Below are 22,347 nucleotides of genomic sequence, written 5' to 3'. Positions count from 1 at the left end.
TGTCAGTGACAGTGACAGATGTCAATGTTTATATGATATAACCAAATTACATATATTTTGCTTTACTCAGCTCTTTCTTAATCTTTTCTGTTTAACTTTATTGTTTTATCTTTTAATATATTGAGAAATTGGTCGGGTTACGACAGATCAGACGGTATATATCCCATGCTGTTCCAGGAAGAGCTATGCATCTTGCTAGGCCGCCTAAAAAAGATCAAGGGCTAGTATAGCTTTTAGACACACCTCTCAGATTTGGCGTGGGACTGAAGTGTTTATTCTCAAAGTGTTTATTCCCAAATCTGTCAAAAGTAGTCATATTCTGGCCAAAGACTTCAGAGCTATCAGCCTAGCATCCTTCCTGCAAATTGCTGGAGAAGCTGGTTGAGAACAGGCCCTCTAGTTAACCACTGGCATCGTAGCAATATGCCTATAAAGAGGAGAGATCAACTGAAACGTCTTACATTACTTTGTGAGTCGAGGTTCAATTGATGGCAAAGGGGTACGATTTTTTTTAGACATAGAGGGCGTTTTCAATAGCATCTCTAATGCATCAATCAAAGAAACAATGGACAGACATGAGATCCCAGAGACAATCGTAGACTGGATATTAAACATGCTGAACAGCAAATCTCTGACAGACAGTCATAGCACATCTTAAGAGGACGTCCGGCCAGAGGCTGCCTGCAGGGGGAATACTATTTCCCCTGCTGTGATACATAGTGGTGAACAAACTCCTAATGAAACTTTAGAAGGCAGGCTTCCTTCTTCTATGGCTACACTGATGACATGGGTATTGTGGAAAGAGATTGTTTTCTTAATATTCTTAGAGAGATTCTTGAGATTCTCTGTCCATTCATGGATAGAGCTTTTAAGATTACATAAAATTTATGCAAGGCGAATAGCTTGTCGGTCAAAATAAACGTTATGATTTTCATCAAAAAATACAAATTCGAAATTATTGAGCCGTAAAACTTCGGGGTAATACTATCACTTTTACTCTTTTGGTCAAATATTAGAAGTCCTACTTGACATCAAGCTGGACTAGAGACAGCATCTTGAAGACAAAACTTAAGGAAAAAATTCTACACCTCCAAGTGGGCGTGTAGGAGAGCCATGTAATAAGTTCTGGAATATTAAACCCTTGATTGTCCTCTGACTGTATAAGGTAGTTTTACTATCCAGACTTGCATATGCTGCAGTGGTCCAAAGTGGAAAAAGTGAGAAGAAAGCAGTTAAAAGATAACTACTTGAGAGCAGCAAGAAGCCATTTAAACCACACCAATAGAGACGTTGGAAATAGTTGTTTGTATTCCACCTTGAAATCAGATGATCATTGGTACTGCAAGACTAACAGTACATAGACTAAAATGTCAGAATGAGTGGAAAAGCGCAGGCCTGGGTCATTCTAGTCTTATGTTTCTCCGTCCAGGAACATTCTCCATGAACATCTACTACAACAAGATAGAAAATATTTAGTAATATTTCCTAGGCAATACCAGATGGTTATGGCTTTTAAAATCCTTATACCAATCAGGATTTGGCGTAGACCAAATCAATTTGCTGACTCTGATGTGAATCTGTGGTACACAGATAAATCAAGCATAAACGGACGCTTCAGCGCAAAAATTTCTATGGACATGATCTTCCAAGTTAAAGTAACGGCTCTCCTTAGATCTTATCTAAGATCAGAACTAATTTCCATGAGTACGATGAGCAGAAAATTTATTATCTGCTCTGACTCCAGAGCAGCTATGTCAACGATTGCTATAGACCACGTAATCTAAATGATCACTATTTACTATTACTATTTACTACTAAATTTTGTCTTGATGAGGTTATCTCAATGATAAAGTGTATTTGTCATTTGTTCATGAGTATTGAAATTGTCCGGTATGCGTATCACTGAAATCACGGATAAACGCATGCACAATCAAATTTAAATTCTTATATGTACTATACTTTGAACTAATACACTTGTGTGCGAAATATATTTGTATTCCACGCTTCATAATACGCTTTGCTTTATTTGTATTTGACAGTCGCTGATGATGGTCCGAAACTAGGAATGTATGAAATAAAATTCTAACAAGAAAGAAGAAATTGTCCACCGCTTACATGGCCCGGCTCTTAATTAGTTCGCTCCCTTTTGTCATTGAATAAATCAATTTTTTTTCTACTTTTGAAAATCAAAATTTTATCGTTTTGCCTTAAAAATTGTATTGCGCAAAATACATCCCAAGTAACACATGTTTGTTTCATATATATGTCCTAAATGTATCCAATGTTTTTTAACCGTCAAGCATCAAGCTAGACAGCTCATGATATCTTTCGAATATTCTATACTTATACTGTGGATGAACTATGAATATAAGTCATATGCTGAGAACATCCCCTCTCTCTCTCCCCTCTCTCCCTCTCTCCCCCCCTCGTTCCCTCCCTTCTCCTCTCTCTCCCTCTCTCTCCAGTCTTCTACTATGTCTTAAAGCTATATTTCACTTGATGCTTACAATACTTGTAAAATTACTTCATCTTTATTACTCATCAATTGTTAAACAAGAATAAATTATGTGTGAGCATTTTAAGTGCGAATGTATTTTAAGTGTAAAGAAGAAATACCGATGAAGGCGATAAAATTAGAATTATCAATTCTTATATATACTCTTTTTTCTTTTAAAAACGCACCGTGGGTGCGCTTTTGAATGCTTCCAATCTACCGATTATCTCGCACATATATTCCACAAGACTTATTATTATTAAGAATCAAGAAACACGGTAGTGTCTCGCGTCAAGTCACGCGAAGCAAAGATCGCGCGTAGCAACAGCACGGCACCCCGGGTATTTATACGCAAGTCGGATAGTTGAGAGTACCTTAGATTACCAGATCTGAATAACAGCTGAACCGATCGAATTCTTGATAGGCTTAATCGATAGCTTGGGTTTGATTTATATAAGGAAAGTGTCTTTATTTTCGCTCTGCATATTCTATAAAGTAGAGATATTACGAAGCAATGTCGAAATGTGGAAATTTTCATTTAAGAAACGTCACCATCATCGCTCTTTTACCGCTATATATATACACAACACATGCAAAGAATATAGTGGTATTATGTTACACGTATCCCAGCTAGCATACTCTCATCATTTTGAAGTCGAAAATTAGTCATTCTCACTCTATTGAGTCATGTATCTAAAAAGGTACCACAATATGACGTCATTTTAATCACCAAATAATCACGTTTCTCGAACTACGTCATTTTATCGTCATATTCATGTATTTATTCTATTATTTTTATCAATACTTATTAAGTATTGATAAAAATACAATTATATTTTGAATTATATATTATTTCATTATATTCGATTTTGAAATAAACACTTTAATTTCATATTTTATAATAAAATTAAAATAAAAAATCTTTATGGAATCTTTTTATGAATTTTAATGATTTTATAATTTCTTTTATACTGAGCAAAACTAAAAGTATATATACAGGGCGTATCCTAAAAAATGGGAAGTATTGCAATGGGGGATTCAGGACACAAAAATAAGAGAAAAAGTTCATATAAACATATGTCCGATATAACCTTGTTTTCAAATTATAGCTTGTTTTATTTTCCAATAGAATCTATTTCTCAACATAATCTTCTTTCAGTTCGATACACTTAGTCCAACGATATTCCAACTTTTTTAAGCCATCCAAAAAATATAATTTCTCGAACTCTGCAAAATAGGCTTCTGTTTCAGCGATGACCTTCTTGTTTGACGTACTTTCCGCCAAGCCATTTTTTCATGTTTGGAAACAAAAAGAAATCGCAGGGCGCCAAATCTGGAGAATAAGGTGGATGAGGCAGCAATTCGTAGCGTAATTCGACCAGTTTTGCTGTGGCGATTGCGGACGAGTGAGCTGGTGCGTTGTCATGGTGAAAGAGCACTTTTTTTCGCCAAATGGGGCCGTTTTCTCATCAATTCAACGTTGAATCGGCCTAATAAATCAGCATAGTACTGCCCCGTGATTGTCCTTCCCTTCTCCAAATAGTCGGTGAAGATGATGCCTTGCGAATCTCAAAAAACGGTGGCCATGACCTTTCGGCCGATGGAACCGTCTTCGCCTTCTTTGGAGCAGGTTCGCCGGGTGAAGTCCACTGTTTAGACTGTTCTTTCATTTCTGGCGTGTAGTGATGGATCCATGTTTCATCAACAGTCACGAAACGCCGCAAAAACTCTTTCGGATTGCGCTTAAACATGTCCAAATGCTCCAGTGCTCCGAAGTTGTCATGCGTTTCCGTTTGTGTTCCACTGTGAGCAAACGCGGCACCCATCTCGCCGATAGCTTTCTCATGCCCAATTTTTCGTGAAGGATATTTTGTACTCGTTCAATTGAGATATTTACAATGTCAGCAATCTCTCTGATCTTCACCCGGCGGTCTGCTAACACGATATCATGGATTTTGTTGACCATATCCTCCGTAGTCACCTCAATCGAACGGCCTGGGCACTCTTCATCAAAAACGGATGTTCGGCCACGCTTGAATTCATTGAACCAATATCTGATGGTAATCATCGAAGGTGCATGTTCCTTATAAACGGCATGCAACTTCACTTTGATTTCCTCACACGTCTTCCCATCCAAAAAAAGGAATCGAATCACTAACCGATATTGCTCTTTTTCCATGGTTGCAAACAAACACAAACTTGCCCACTTTCAACAGCTATCAAAACAAAACTACTCGATAAATCTGTCTGAAATTTTGACAGGCGTCGTTCGAAAGATGGCATTAAACGATGGTATACAGATTCGGAGTCAGTGGCGCTATCAGTCGTTAAACACGGATGCTTATCATACACCCCAAAAACATATATATATATATATATATATACATACATATGATATGCACGCAAAACGCAGAACGCAGGACGTAGGACTTGCAGTAGTTTTTTGACTATCGTGTTGTGTGCTGCTCTGTGTATTATATTTTAGTAAATATGTAAATAAATATTTGCAAAGTAAAAAAGATAAAATTACGTGATTTTATGTTATAAAATTAATTCGCGGACGTTTCGGCCCTTTTTTGGCCATCATCAGCGCATCAGATAATATAATTATTATAATAATAAATAAATAATGAGTCTAAAGCGATTAAGGCGCATATTTACAACTGAAGCAGCGCAATATTCTCGTCATCCGTACAGTCCGAAACCTCTCTCCCAAATCTGCGTGTCAAAACGCGAAGGTAATCCTCGATTCTCATGTTGCGGACAATTCATGGCGGAATGATGCAGATCGCGTCTACAAACTTGCCCACTTTCAACAGCTATCAAAACAAAACTACTCGATAAATCTGTCTGAAATTTTGACAGGCGTCGTTCGAAAGATGGCATTAAACGATGGTATACAGATTCGGAGTCAGTGGCGCTATCAGTCGTTAAACACGGATGCTTATCATACACCCCAAAAACATATATATATTATGTAAATAAATATTTGCAAAGTAAAAAAGATAAAATTACGTGATTTTATGTTGTGATTCATATATTTTATATTAGTTTAGAGGAAATATTATGGCTTATTGTAATATTGAATTTTACAATGATGATAACAAAGAGGATAATGATGAAACTGCTATTGTTCATTTGAAATGGCTTACTTCCCGTAAAAAAGAAGTTCTATGGCCTCCATATAAAATGACATCATGCTTCAACAAAGCTCTTACATTAGGAGAAGAATCTAACAAAAATAGTTGGCAAGTGTATTGCGTAAAACGCATATTTTTTGAATGTGGTAAGTGTCGCATTAAAATATACGATTTTGATGCGTTACGTTAAAAATTATGTTTTTCGAATTATGAGGTGTTTATTTTTCTGTGTATTTACATTATACAAGTTTATCTGGATAGGCTCTTAAACGAGGAAGAACATTCGAAAACTATAATAATGTGATTTTCTTAATCTTGTATAAGTGAGGTTAAGTTAGATTAGGTTAAAGTAAGTTTTTATTTTTTTAATTACAGATGATCTTCAAAAGGCCCATGCAAAACTCAAGAAATGCGAAAATACATCAGATGTGCAATCTACGTCTGAAATTAAACGTGGTAGACATAGAAAAAGAAATCAAGTACTATTCAAGCAGTGATGAGGATAATGACGACCAAGTCATTCTGCGGAGGACAAATTTTAAATATTTTATGTATGTATATTTTATTTTAATTAGAAATGATTTTAGTAATATTCTTTCTTATTATTTATATATACAAATATTTATAGTACAAACTTTTGAGGAAGTAACGAAAACAAGAGAAGAATTGAAAGAAATTCGCGAACTTGTTGTAAATGCAACGACTTCTAATAGCATAATTTTATTGCCATCCGATTTTTCTGTTAAATTTTCACTTAAAACACACGAAAATATAGAAGCGTTGAAAATTATGGTAAAACATAAGATTAAGGGCGACCTCACCGATTTCAATGACTTTGATATATGTTGTCAAGGACATAAACCTGGGTAACTTTTTCTTCTAATTTAATCGTCGCTTGTTGCTTATTAAAAAGTTATTAACAAAAAAAGTTTGAAATATACCAAAGTACATATGCATAGACAGTTAATATTAGAGGGCGCCCTCCGAAGAAGACGCACTCCTGTTACCTCGCCCTATCGGGCAAACACAACAAACTTACCATTCACTGCTTCGCAGTCCTTTCACCTCTAGTTACTTTTAGGTTTCCAGACACCAGCCGCCAGCCCCGGTGGTCGCTTTTTAAATTTTTAATCACCAAGATCATTTGCATACATTTGATTCGTCATTTACGCATTGCTGCGTATCCGAGGCGACCCGGTCGCAGGAGCAAGCTCCCCGACCCCAACACCTAACCCCGGGGGCCAAATTCGAAGCCGAACTCGGCGGGCTACCCCGGGCCCGGGGACTACTAGTCCTTCTACACTGCTAGTGTGGTGTCTTAGCAGACTCATCCAATGTTCCGGAATGATACCAGGACCCGTCAGCGGATAAACCCCTTTCGCAGTAAATCCTGAGGGAGTCACATTTGTGTAATACTATTATTCTTTTGAATGCGTTTTTATCACATTTGTTTATAGAACAACCTAATGTAGAGAGAATAACACCAAGCGTTTCTGCGTACAGTATACCTATTACGAGGAGTAATTCACATTTATCTAATCATCGACCATCGACTATTATATCATCAAGTAGTAACTTAAGTATGCTTTTCACTTATTTGTATGAATTTTATATGTATAATTATGTTTTTAGATTAACAGCGCGTATGTACTTTGTAAGTTGTAAAGCGAGGTCCACCCTGCCTACCGGCAGAGTGGGTGCGGGAGGGTAGCCGAAGGGCCCCCTTGCACCTCCCCGTGTGTGTGCGTGCATGCGCTTATTTCGTCGACGTTACAATTATTGTGAACGAATAGAAGCTTTTTTCAATGTTATGGCAACTATGTATCAAATATCTGAATAATACTGACTGAAATATATAAACCTACTTAGTTCATTGTAATTCCCTATCATTTTCTTTTCGTTTTTTGATGTAAAAGTTGATAATTCATGCGAAAATGTGTGCAGTTTTATGTCCCAAGCATCAGTCAATCACTATCTTTAATTATTCATAACTTTGTAGTAAACAACAAGCGACTATTAAATTAGAAGAAAAAGTTACTCAGAATTATGTCCTTGACAACATATATCAAGGTTAATGAAATCGGTGAGGTCGTCCTTAATCTTAAGTTTTACCAAAATTATTTACATTCTTCAAAAAATCAAAATTTTATGGTAAAAAAATATAATTTCTAAACGTCGAATGAATAAACCAGTGATTTTATAGTTTAGCAATCTATATTTTTTATAATTTGTTTCTTTTGCAGTCATTATATTTGTCGACTTTAGGAGGTACTACTATTAGTTCACGAACAAACAAAATCCTGCGAAAACTTCTTATAATTTTGCTGCTCAAAGACATAAAAAAAAACCTTTTGGAATTCTTACATTAAAAACAGTGATAATTCGTGAATATATTAGTTTATATACAATTAGATAATATGTATAGATAATATCATAATCTAGTAAAATATGATATGATAAAATAGGTAAATATATAAATATAAAGATGTAAAATTAAGGCTCTCAATGAATAAAATCACGAATATCGGAGTAATGGCAAAAAGAGCCAAGCGCGGTTTTGAAGGCGCAAATGTTAATTTCAAAAAATAAATTATGCAAGACTTACAAGTAACGCACGAGTCGACTGTATTCAGGCTGTGATCTTAAAGAACTAGACACACTGATTAAAGGCGGAGTAATGAGACACATCGTTAAAACGAAAACAGTGGGGGGAGAGGAGAGATACAAAAACGTTGTTGACACTGACAACGGCAACGCAAAACAATAAAATTAAAAGAAAATATAAAGTGTCAATCTCAGAGAATAAATAAAAACAAAAGTAATAAATATAAAATGGTCTCAACAATATAAAGACAACAATGCAAGAAGTCGTCGTTAAAGAAATAAAAGGTTGTCATGAACGGTAAATAAAAATAAAAATAAATATAGCGCAAAAATAAACGTTGTCGCCAGATAAACAATATCACAGATAGTTACATATAGAAGTTGTAAAAAACGGTAAAATGTGGAAAAACTCTTAGAAATTACAACGGATCGTATACATAATAAATAACAGATGTCAATTATGATACAATAAAAATAAAAATAATCAAGGAGACATAATAAAAAGTCAGATGGTAAAATAGTCAAAGATTAACAATCATGTACGGAAATTAAAATTGATAAATAAATAAAAAACGCAATAATGAACTATTGTCGCTAGATAAATAGTGTCGCAAAAAGTTACATAAGTTGTCAAAACGGTAAAGTATGAAATATACAATATAATTTTTTTTTATTATAAGTGCAATACAGATACAATCATCTTCCGCTACCGATAATGATGTAGAAAACGCAATTAAAATTTGGCTTAAACACGTTCAGCAACGGTTAACAGAAGAAAATAAAAGAAAAGGTCCATAAACAAGACTTTTTATATTACTAGTAAGATTAGGATTAAGTTAAAAATTTTTCATTAAGTTATTTGTTTTTGTGTTCCTTTATTATTATAAAAATGTCTAAAATCAAACGAAAGCAAAAAGATTTTGTTTTGCGACGACAACAATATAGAAGAGTTAAAAAAGTTCTATATAGTACATTTTTCAATACTAATCGTAATGATTCAAATATTCGTTTTATTTCTCAAGAAGAATCTTTTAATTTATATAATAATTTACCGGAAGTATCTAATAGTCAAAATAATCAACTTACTGAGAATACAAATGAGACTTATTTTGATAATTTAGATTTGGGAAATACTTGGTTAAATAATGAATATAATTTTTTACATATAAGTGACGAAAGTTTAAATTCGTCATCAGAAATAGAAAATGAAAATGAGAATAACGTTTTCCAAAAATCAAGAGAATGGACCGTGAAGCATAATATATCACGATCATCTTTAACTGATCTACTTCATATACTTGTTCCATATCATCCTTCTTTACCGGTTGACAGTCGTACATTATTGGAAACTCCAACTTTTAGTCCAAATGTAATAAAATTAGATACGGGTGATTTTTATTATTTTGGTTTGGAATACGCTTTAATACATTGCTTAAATACATATAAAATCAAACATGTTTTAAAAAATAGTGAAAAATTGAAGATTGGTTTTAATATCGACGGAATTCCTCTATTCAAAAGCTCAAAGTTACAATTGTGGCCAATTTTAGGTGTTATAAAAAATTTTCCAGGTGTGCCACCGTTTGCTATTTCTGTTTTTTGTGGAACTACTAAACCAAAACCACTTGATCGTTTTTTAAATAATTTTATTCTTGAACTTAATCAAATGGTAATACATGGATTTTGTTTTGGAAAAGATTTTTTATTGAAATCCATAGTTTTGTATGCGATGTGCCTGCTAGAGCTTTTTTAAAATGTACCGAACAACATACAGGTTATTCATCTTGTGACAAGTGTGTAGAACCAGGTAAATATTATAAGAATAAAGTTGTTTTTCCAAATTTAAAAGCATTAAAACGTACAAATGAATCATTTAGAGGGCATACCGATGATGAACATCATTTGAGTCAAACACCTTTATTACGTTTACCAATAGATATGATAAAATGTTTTCCAACGGATTATATGCACAATATTTGTTTAGGTATTGTTAGAAAATTATTGTTTACTTGGCTTGGCGGTCCATTACAAGTACGTTTATCACACGAAAAAAGAAATATCATTTCAGAGCGTCTTCTTAGCTTAAAAAAATTTATTCCAATAGAGTTCAATCGTAAACCGCGTTCACTTGAAGAACTTCAAAACTGGAAAGCAACAGAATTTAGACTTTTTTTACTTTATTCAGGTCCCATAGTTTTGAAAAATGTATTAAATAGAGCCATTTATAAAAATTTTCTTCTTTTACACTTTGCAGTTTCTGTATTGTTGTCGAATAAACATATTAAAAATATTAGCCTTTTGACTATAAGAAAGATTTTAAATGTTTTTATTAATCACTGCAAAAATTGTTTGTATGGTTTGGAATTTATAGTTTATAATGTTCATTTATTAAGTCATATTTGTGATGATGTTGAAGTTTACGGTACTTTAGATGAGTTTTCGAAGTTTCCATTCGAAAACTTTTTACGGCATCTAAAACAATTGATTCTCCAACCAACGTGCTACCACAAATATATCGCAAAATTACGAAAATTAATATTTTATTAAATAAAAATAGTACAAATCAAATAAGCTTAAATTTTCGTTGCGATTGTAAAAGACAGCATGATTCTGGCCCTTTAATTTTTAATATTACTAAATGGGCAAAACAATATAAAAAACTTCATTTAAATAATTTTATTCTAACAATAAAGCAGTATAGCAATGCAGACTGTTATTGTCTCATAGACGACGGAAATATTATTATTGTCGAAGTACAAAACATTGTTACAACATTTGAAAATGCTATTTTCATAATAGGAAAACAATTTAACAAATATTCATGCTTTTATGATTATCCATATGATTCATCAGAGCTTCATATAAACGTTATTCAAAATCTATCAAACCTGAGAGCATGGCCAATATCAAATATATGTAGAAAATGTATTGTTTTTCCTATTAACTGCGACTCTATAATATGTCAAGGTCAGGGTTATTGGGGCTAGCTCCATTTCGCATGTGCGCAATAAAGTCATGTGTGCAAAACGTTAATTCGGTTTTCTTATTTTATGTGTGCAATAATATCATGTGTGCAATGTGTATGTGAGCAATAACGTCATGTGTGCAAAACGTTAATACGATTTTCTTATTTTATGTGTGCAATAATACCATGTGTGCAAAGTGTATGTGCGCAACAATGTCATGTGTGCAATCTCCATGTGTGCAATGAAGTCATGTGTGCAATGTGTATGTGCGCAATAATGTCATGTGTGCAAACGTACGTTCGTATTTTTAATTTTTACATGTGCGCAATAATACTTGTAGGCAATCACTCTGTAGGCAATCAGGAATGTCGGCAATCGAAGCTGTCGGCAAAATGTTGTAGGCAAATAAAGCTATTGGCAATCGGGAATGTAGGCAAACGGGACCCCTCCCCCCCCCCGGATCAATCGGGATTTCTGCACCGAAAATGCGGTATTATTATTAAGTGTTCTTAGAATATTATATTGAGTATTGTTATATTCAAGTTTAATTTTTCTTTATTTTTTAATTTAAAAATTTATAAAAAAGTACAAGATGTTCGTAATTTTCTTATTTAAATAAATAAATAAAAATTGTTTGAAATTTTCTTATTTCATTTCTTTTATTATGCTTCCCATAACAATTTCTATTGGTTCCGCCATGTTTTTCCAAACTTCGTTTTGACCAATAAAAAGGAACACGCACCGTGGCCAGATTCTATCTTTAGGGATTCTAGCGTATAGATACCTTAGAACATACAGGGTGTCCCATTTTAAAAGTTCCACCCTCATAACTTTTCAGAATCAACGTTTGAAGGAAAACGACTCGGATAAAAGTTGTAGGGAACAAAGGGGGCTATCTAATAGTGACCTTGGATTCGACATTAAAGGTCATTTTCAAGGTCATTTGAAGGTCAACTTTCGTTTTTTAAATGAGAACCCACTTTATTATTGCATATTTTTGTAGCTTATCTCGAGAGCTTTCCAAAACACTATAATGACATATTTTGATATAAAAAATAAAATATCTCGTAAAATATTTAGTTTTCGATAATCTTACCGTAATACTTTTATGTACAGAATAATGAGACAAATCAATTAGTGCAAAAAAAACAAATAATTGTTTAAAAAAATACATTGTAAATAATTTTCTTAAAAACAATTATTTTTTATACTATCACAGAGGTTAAGCCGCCAGAAAATGCACACGAATGGATAAGGAAGGACTCAAAGGCTCTAGCTTTAATAAATCTGAGCATTTCACACAGTCAGCTGAATTATGTAAAGAAAGCTGAGACTGCAAAAGGAGCCTGGGATTGTCTCAAGAGGATTTTCGAATCCAAAGGCCCTGTAGGAAAAGCTACTTTATACAAGCAATTGCTAAGAATGGAAAAGAAGCCAAATGTGACAATAACACAACATGTGAATGATTTCACAAATAAGGCAGGGCAGCTGGAAGAAGCAGACATTAAAATTCAAGATGAATTATTATCCATAATGCTGTTAAATTCACTACCGGAAGAATATGAAAACTTCAGCGTGGCCATAGAATCGCGTGACGACATACCAACACTTGAAGTTCTCAAGGCAAAGCTTAAAGAAGAAGAAGCGAGACAAAACGATCGAGATGCAAAAACGAGCGACGGTGACAAAAAGGGCGATACGTTATTGGCGAAAGGAAGCGCTATTCGTGGAAAACAGTCGCGCATGAACTCGCGCGCGAGCCAGAGAGATGGCAGCACGAAAACAAGTACGTAAAAATTTGATAGTAAGTGTTTCAACTGTGATAAAATTGGGCACAGAAATCGTGATTGCTGGGCACGACAAAAACAAAGTAAATCAAGCAACACAGACAATGCATTAACTGCGATCGCGTGTAATGCGGAACTCACTACGAAATCGGCAGTATGGTGCCTTGACAGTGGCGCAACCAGGCACATGTGTAATAACAGGCAGAAATTTGAAACTATCGATAAAGACGATCAATTGAAAGTATATACTGCAGGAGAGCACTTCGTCAAATCAATCGAATCAGGTAATGTAAACCTACAGTTAAGAGCAAATCGACGTGAGAATAATTTAGTAAAAATACAAAACGTGTTATATGTACCGGAACTATGAAACAATTTGTTATCGGTGCCAAGCATTACAGATAAAGGATATTCAGTAATATTTGAGAAGAATCAGGCCCTCATAAAGCGGAAGGATGGGTCAACGATCTTGGCAGCTACGAAACGAAACCAACTGTACGTCGTCAATGAGAAGATAGAACGAGTAATGTTGGCGGAGAATGAGCATAACAAAAATTTATTGAAATGGCATCAAAGATACAGATACGTAAACATCAATGACCTCAAGAAGATGAGAGCGGAAGGAATGGTGGACGGCATAAACTTTATAACAAACCTAGATCAACCTAACTGTGAAGTATGCGCAAAATGTAAGGTACACGTTCAGCCATTTAAAAATTCCACATATCGCGAGAAAGACATATTGGGATTAGTTCATTCGGATATTTGCGGTCCAATAAATACCGAGTCTCTTGGCGATGCTAGATACTTTGTAACTTTTACAGATGATTGTACACGTTATACCGAAACTACAATGTTGCGTAATCGATCAGATGTACTTGAAGCATTTAAAAACTACAAGCTGAAGGCAGAGAAACAAACTGGTCGACAAATCAAAAAGCTACGAACGGACAACGGAAGGGAATATCTATCGAACGCTTTCAAGGATGTTTTAAAAAGTGAAGGAATTTTACACCAGCTGAGCGTTGAATACACGCCGCAGCAAAACGAAGTTGCGGAACGCAAGAACTGCACACTTGTTGAAATGGCAAGATGCATTATGTTATAAGATAATCTCCCTCAATCACTATGGGCAGAGGCTATTAATGCGGCAACGTACATTCGAAATAGATGTGCAACAAAAACGTTGAATGGAAAAACGCCTTTCGAAGTGTGGTCGAAGCGCAAACCTTACGTTGGTTTTTTTAAAATCATAAGATCCAAGGCGATTGTATTAGATAAGGCGCGAAGACGAGGAAAGTTTCAACCGAAAGGTGATGAATACGTTTTAGTCGGGTATTCGGAAGAATCTAAAGCGTATCCACTATGGAAACCTGGAACTAAGACAGTAATCAAGGCACGGGATGTAAGGTTCTTTGAGAAGCAAGACTTAATCGACACAGCAACGAAAAATCCTTTGGTTATGTCAAAGGATACAGAAGCTAGTACGATGGACAATTCGAATAGTATTCCATCGGAACAATTAGATTCTCAAAATGAGGAACATCAAGAATATGAAGAGGAGAACGGAACAATTAGATTCTCAAAATGAGGAACATCAAGAATATGAAGAGGAGAACGGAGACTTAAACCCGGAGGAATCTGCAACTGAAATCAGATTGCAAGATACACCTAACGAAGAGGAAACTATAGTTAGCCATGGACGAGGACGTCCAAAAATATTGAAGACAGGCCAGCCAGGTAGACCGAGAAAAATATATCAAACACGCAACGCAAGAATTCCGGACCCTGAATCTGTCTCAGACGCATTAAACCGTGATGACAATGAAGCATGACTAGCCGCCATGGATAGTGAATATAAAAGTTTATTAGAAAACAAAACTTGGATATTAGTACATAGACCAAAGAATAAAAAAGTTCTATCAAATCGTTGGGTCTTTAAAACAAAATTTAACCAAAAAGGCGAAGTTAATAAGTTTAAGGCTATGTTGGTTGTACGAGAACACACACAGCGAGAAGGAGTGGACTACGAAGAAACATTTGCGCCGGTTTCGAGGTGTGAAACTATCAGAACTCTTCTTGCCGCATACGTGAATGAAAACATGCACGTTCATCAAATGGACGTCGTATCGGCGCATACCCAGGGCGAGCTGTCAGACGAAATATATATGGAGCAACCCGAAATGTACTTACAGAAGAATGAAGAATTGAAGGTATGCAAGTTAGTCAAACCTTTATATGGTTTAAAACAATCGGGTCGTGAATGATATAAAACGTTTGATAAATATGTAACAAATAATGGAGGCAAACGCAATATGGCTGATCCATGCCTGTATGTATTTAATGAAGGTAATGATCGAATCATCATGTTAATTTATGTCGATGATCTGATATTAGCATCGAAGAGAGCCGAAAAACTAGAATCTATAAAATCTAAGTTGAAATCAGCGTTTAAAATGGTGGATCTTGGACCAATACACAACATCCTCGGCATATATGTTGAACGACAAGGCTTAACTGGAAGCATTTATATTTCACAGAAGAAATACATTGAGGACTTAATAGCAAAATTTAACATGGAAGATACGAAGACAGTGTCAACGCCAATGGAAACAAACACACGGATTACGAAAGAATCGAGCCCGAGATCCGAAGATGAACGAGCAGAAATGAAGAATCGACCATATAGGGAACTAGTCGGCGGGCTCATTTACTTAGCGAACGCAACGCGCCCAGATATAGCATTCGCAGCCAGCACATTAAACCGGTTTTGTACCGATCCAGGAGAACTGCATTGGGCATTAGCAAAACGACTATTAAGATACTTGAAGGGAACGTCTATAATTGATTAATAAAAGTGTTATCTCTAAAATATAATCTATTGAAGTTTATATTTAAATCGGGCACGAACTTATGCAATCACCTGATAGTATTAAGTATATTAAAAACCAGAATGCTCTCACAGCCTACACTGATTCTGATTGGGCAGGAGATGTAGATGACAGGAAATCATGTACCGGGAACGTTATCATGCTAGCTAACGGTCCAGTTAGTTGGAAGTCGAAAAAGCAGGCATCAGTGGCTCTTTCAACGATGGAAGCAGAGTATAGCTGCACTAGCGGAAATATCGCGTGAAATAATATATGTAAAAAGACTTTTAACATACATGGGTTTCGAGAAATTTGTAAAAAACCCAATTAACGTATATTGTGATAATCAAAGTGCTATTGAATTATCTAAGAATGCGGTATTTCACAAACGAAGCAAACACATAGATATCAGCTTCCATATTACTAGAGAACTTGTAGAAAAGAAAATGATAACAATTCACTACTTGAGAACAGAGTCAATGATTGTAGATATTCTAACTAAATCTTTGTCGAAAGATAAACATTTCAAATGTATCTCTGTGTTACAGATAGATTGAGAGAATGAGATATGTTTTCTTTGCGTTGCACACATCGATAGAGGGAGTGTTGGAATGGTAGATCTATGTGTGCATGCTCATAGGTCCTGATTATTATGGATACGCCTTTGCGACGCCAGATGGAGGGCAGTCTTTCTTTACGTAGTTTACTATCTTATGTTCTTATTTTTTCCACGGTTGTTCAGTTAGTCCTTCCGGTCGCGCTGGTGTACACACGCTGCTTCGTTGGACAAAATTATTCTGCATTTATTTTATAACGCAATCGTTTCCTAACACAGTATAATAAATAAGTTGTTCAAATACTATTCTGCGATTACTATTCAGTCCCAGAACCTCTCATTTCCTAACACGTATGATGCATGACAAATAACTATATGATGACAATCCTTTCACAAATGCATTTGAATACACTGGATTCCTTTTTACATCTTTCGCATTTGATATATAATCAAGATACAAGACGGATTAGTCAAACAATTTATAGTATAGCATAAGCGTATAGTAATATATTTTAATTTAAATTATAGTAACTTTTTTTTTAAAAAGAATGTATTAATAGATATTGTTCAATAGACAAAATAAAATAAACGGCTCCAAGTTAATAAACAAGTATGTAAACAGGGCTAAAGGAGCAAATAAACATTGTTCTTATATAGACATAATTAGCGCATTGACAATTTAACGAACATTTAATCAGGAACAATCAAAAAATAATCGTATAAATAATTAGAACAAATAAATAATATAATCGTATAAATAATAAATAATACTAATCACAATATAAAAGTCAAGACGATTAAAAATGTTAAATAATGTCGCAATGTCTTTATCATATATCTCACTATTTTTGTAGAAAATTAAAACAACTATTTTGTAAAACAGTTTTTTAGTTTGAATATGACAGTGTTTTTGTATTAAAATAATTAAAATAACACTATTTTGTATAAGAATTTTTCACATAACATATACGAGGACTGACAATTAAGTTCGTAGAAAATATTTATTACAATTACAGAATATACTTATTCGTTATCTAATACACGGTACCCTTTAAAATTGTCCCTTCTTAAAGCAAGGCACTTGGTCCAATGTTTTTTCTATTACAAGAAGCAATCTTCAAAATCATTTTCCGTGAGGCTGTTTAGAACACGCGTCAACTATTCCACCTCCGCTCGTGAATCCCAATGACGATCCTTCATGTCTTTCTTGATGTTGGGGAATAGAAAAAAATCGGAGGTCAGATCGGGCCCTCTCTAACTTTTTTCTATTCCCCAAAATCAAGAAAGACATGAAGGTTCGTGATTGGGGATCACGAGCGGAGATGGAATAATTGACGCGTGTTCTAAACAGCCTCACAGAGAATGATTTTGAAGACTACTTTTTGCAATAGAAAAAACATTGGACCAAGTGAATTGCTTTAGGAAAAGATTATTTTAAAGGGGACCGTGTATTAGATAACGAATAAGTATGTTCTGTTATAATAAATATTTTCTACGAACTTAATTGTCAGTTCTCGTATACTCTTTTCTCAACCTCTTAAGGGGCATATGAGGGATAAGGTTCAAACGGATTCGGACCTGGGATCTGCCGCTCGATCAACGATTTCTACACGAAGCCACACATCACCCCATTTTCATGTATATTTTTTTTTTGCGCTATCAATCAGAATCCGATTATGTCGTACATATTATATATTCCTCGAAAAAACAAAATCAAACGTCATTATGCTAATAATATTACATAAGTGAAACTATATATCTATCTACAATTTAGTCTATAAGCAACGCTTTATCAAACTACTTTGCCAGTCCTTGAGATAAATTCATAAGCAATTTTAAGTGAACGCATTTCTTCTCTCTCTAGCTAATTCCAGAAACAATTTGGTTTACTATCTCCTACTAAATTTAGTTTATGTTTTAGATTGGAATTCAGTCTTATAGGCATATAGGCATCTTGCTGAATGTGTACAATCTTTTCTAGCTAGTGATTCTTTCAAGTTATAATAGTTAACTTATAAGTGATTCAGTGTAATAAAGTTCCGAGACTGGTTGATTCCTGCGAACCAGAGATATCTAACATCCTTCTTGTAAAATTCATTATAGAAATGAACACATTTAAAATTAAATTGAATCCACAATTTTTCATTCGTTTTACCATACACATCCTCTCTGAATTTCTTTCCAAAATCGGTGATGGGAATTTTCAGTTCTTCACTAGATATTTGTGTTGTAGCTCCTTTACCCAAAAAATCCGCGATCTCATTACCCTGTATACCTCTATGGGCCGGAATCCAGGCAATCATAATCTCTTCGGTGTGTATCATTATACAGCTTATAATATATATTTCTGATTTCAGTTACATGAAAGTTGGAATATACGTTTATACGATTTTTTTTTATTGCTTGGACGACACTAAAAAGGTCCGTAAGAATAAGGACATCCTCTAAGCATTTTTTTTTATAAAGCCAAGAGCCAGCGCGCAAACTCATTAAGAATACAGTTTCTTCCTTTTCAATGTAAAAAGCACTCCATTGATGATTTGTCATCCGTCTTAGAACTGTTCATATATACCACCATTGTATCAATTTCGAGACCGTATTTCTCTTTGAAAGCTTCAATTAGTTGAGCTTCGTCATAATCTATTTCAAATCTCCCAGATCCTTCTCAGTAAAAATATTGTTGGTAATAGAACAATAATCAGACGAAAAAACTTCAAACTTATCTGTCTTCCTTAAAATATTGGCAAGCCTAGAACGCAGTCGATATTATTGTTTGAGATTTCCATGGAAATCTGAATATGTACGAGGGTTATTAGGTGTACAAATAAATTTTGCATCCTTTTATTTATTTAACATTGTATTCTATTTTATTTGCAGAAGCAAATAAAATGCAATAAAATATATACAGGGTGGCCCCGAACGTTCCAGCCTATGATAAGGACGTTTTACATCTGACAATTTTAACCATAACTTACTGGTGGCGCCAACTTTTGTCAAACAGCGGAAACTTATTTGTACACCTAATATTTCATAAGTGATACACAATTTGGTAACGCCGCGGATTGGATAATCACAACCAAATGTTTGGACAGTTGTAGTGGAGGACTTGAGGAAGCAATATATGGCTTAAAAACTTCCATAGTGCATGTTCATTGTGAATTGATGAGTGTTAGAAATGGCCTCTGCAGATGCCTTAGATACTGTGACGCGTGAATATTAACGATCGTACATCAAGAATGAAACGTGGACAAAAATCCAACAGACATTCACAGTGTTTTGCATGAAGTTTGTGGTGATCAGATAGTATTCTATATTTTGACGAACGATTTACAGAAAAGAAAAATTTTGGCCCGATGAGTCTCTCACTGCTTAACTGCTGCACAGAAACAGACTCACCTGGACAATGTAACATTGCTTCAAATTTCACACAAAGCTGTGAATGTCTGTTAAATTTTTGGCCACGTAAAGTTTCAATCTTGATGTACAATCATTGATCTTCATGCGTCACAGTACCTGAGGCATCTGCAGAGGCCACTTCTAACATTCGTCAATTCACAATGAACATGCACTATGGAAGCTTTTAAGCCACGTATCGTTTCCTCAAGTCCTCCACTACAACTGGAAAACATTTTGTTGGGATTGAATCATCCAGTCCATTACTACATTGTGCATTACTTATGAACTGACCCTTTTGTATCTGTCTTCTCCAAATATGTAATTCCTTATTGTTTCGTTAACCGAGGGTTTTCCGTACGACATTATCTTTATAAGTAGAGTTCTGGTCTGATAACCAACCCTGTTTCTGATAAATATAATTTTAGATTCCGCTATAATAATATTGGTTGGGGTGGAATTCCTGTATCCCAAGGGTGTTCTTATATCTATAAATTGAGCCTTTTCTATTTTGGTTCGATTAATGCTTCTTATAGGAACGAAAATAAAAGTTCTTCTAAGATCTGTAATCCACAATAGATTTTATTATAACATGAGAGAGGTATTCACTTCTATGCCTCTCTTAATCCTGTTGAAAAACTTGATCATGGCATTGGCCTTTATCATTTTATCTCTCGTTGATTGATATTGTTTGTCAAACGAGAGATTATTATCAAATCAAACTCAAAAATTTAATCAAACGACCAAGATAAATCCCTTTCTGGTCCATTTTCAAGTATACTTATTCATCCTATAGTCCTTGCTCGTCTATTACGATAGTATTTTTAAGTTGTAAGATTAATCCGAGATCCGAAAGATTACATTTAAGCCCGGCTTTCTCGACAGTATTTAATCATCTTGCCATTGGAGGAGCAATAGATAGTGATCTCATCTGCAAACTGTAATTGGCAGATTGATGTCGGAAGATCCTCTGTTCTTATTGCTGTAAAAATCATATAAGATCGGACTTAAGACTGCATCTGCATCTGTGGAAGGCCTTTGAAAGAATGTCTGTGAATCATTTCGTTACTATTGATGATAAATTTTATATTTTATATTTCTATTATACATTCACTGCTCGATAAACTGAATGATTTTATATTGACAACCATCAAAGATTAGTTTTCTGATGAAAAACTTTTGAAGAACATCATACTAAACGTTGTCGTATGCTGATATTACATTCAAAAAGGTAGCAATGGTGTGCCTGTCTCTAAAAAAAAACCTGTTTTTATCACTGAAGTAAAAATAACATTTTCTCTGCATGATCTTTCTCTTCTATCATTCTACTTAATAATGAATTTATTTTGATTCTCGGCCCACCAGTAAAGCCGTTCAGCAATAATTCTCCCCATCAGTTTCCCGAAGCAGGACGAGAGAGCAATCGATCTAAATCACTCCTTGTCTTTCTTATCAATGAAGATAACCTGATATTCTCTCCACTCCTTAGGAGCTCTGCAGCTTCTAAATATTTCATCCAAAATATGTGTAATGATGGCATTAAAATCTGGTGAAAGATTTTTAAGAACTTATACTCTGTGTTGTCAATGCCCGGAGACGAATTCTTCATAATGCTTTTTAGAGCTCTATACACCCTTCCCCTCTTATAATACTGGTGTTAAGTCCGAAATCTATTGTATTATCCGATGGGTTGATTGCTATTCTCTGGACCTCCGTCTAATCTGGAGCTATATCGTTAATGGTTTTGTATCTTTTTTGCTTTCTGTCTTTATTTTGCCATTTCTATTTAATCATCCGAAAAGAATTCCTGAGAACTCTCATCTTGTTCCACATGTAAGTGAAACTCGTAAAGGACCACGCACGATTCATATGAAAAAAAACGTTTTTGGTCAATTTGCTTGAATTTGTGATATGTTATAGTTCTTGTGTCCCTGATCAAAAATATCAAGTTAGAGAAACTTTCTGTTCAGTTTCTAAATTATACGGGTATACAAGAAGTATTGGAACTCCTTAATATTTCGAAAAATACGCATTCTAGAAAAAAATGTTTCATATCAAAGTTGCAGGGTTTTATGTGACGCATTACATAGCAATATTATTATGACCTTGAATAGCATTGTCAAGGTCACGTAAAGATCACCTTGAGATTTTTTAATTTTTGGTTATATGAAGTTAAGGCAAAGTTTATCGCAGATATGTATTTTCAAAATTCGCGCACTTTCGACGCGCACGAGATGTTACATCGGATTTCTTCGGGAATGTTCGCGAGGTGCGCTATAGTTACGAGAGCTGCTCCTTCACTTGTTAGTTATACTGTGTTAAATAAATCAGCCATCTTTTGTGTAACACGGTGATCCAAATTTATTCATCCTCTACAGTTTCCTTTCACACACACTAAAGAAAAATTGCTTTATCAGAGAATAAAGATCCAGGCAGATTTCTGCAAGTGTCACTCCGTTACGGTCAATATGATGGCAATTCCAAGCTAAATTGTGTGCATTGAAATCTCCCACAATAATTGTTCTGTTTTCTCTAAA

At 34.7% G+C, this 22,347-nt stretch overlaps 1 pseudogene; it reads right to left on the bottom strand.

Annotated features, from left to right (window-relative positions):
* Positions 1 to 3,916: 3,916 nt before the first annotated feature.
* LOC115237130 lies at positions 3,917 to 4,673 on the bottom strand (annotated as a pseudogene).
* Positions 4,674 to 22,347: the final 17,674 nt, after the last annotated feature.

This window comes from Formica exsecta, unplaced genomic scaffold (genome assembly GCF_003651465.1).
Source record: "Formica exsecta isolate Colony F162 unplaced genomic scaffold, ASM365146v1 scaffold277, whole genome shotgun sequence".
NCBI lineage: Eukaryota > Metazoa > Arthropoda > Insecta > Hymenoptera > Formicidae > Formica > Formica exsecta.
The sequence above is the reverse complement of the archived record's forward strand: the minus strand, read 5'-3'. Positions and strand labels throughout refer to the sequence as shown.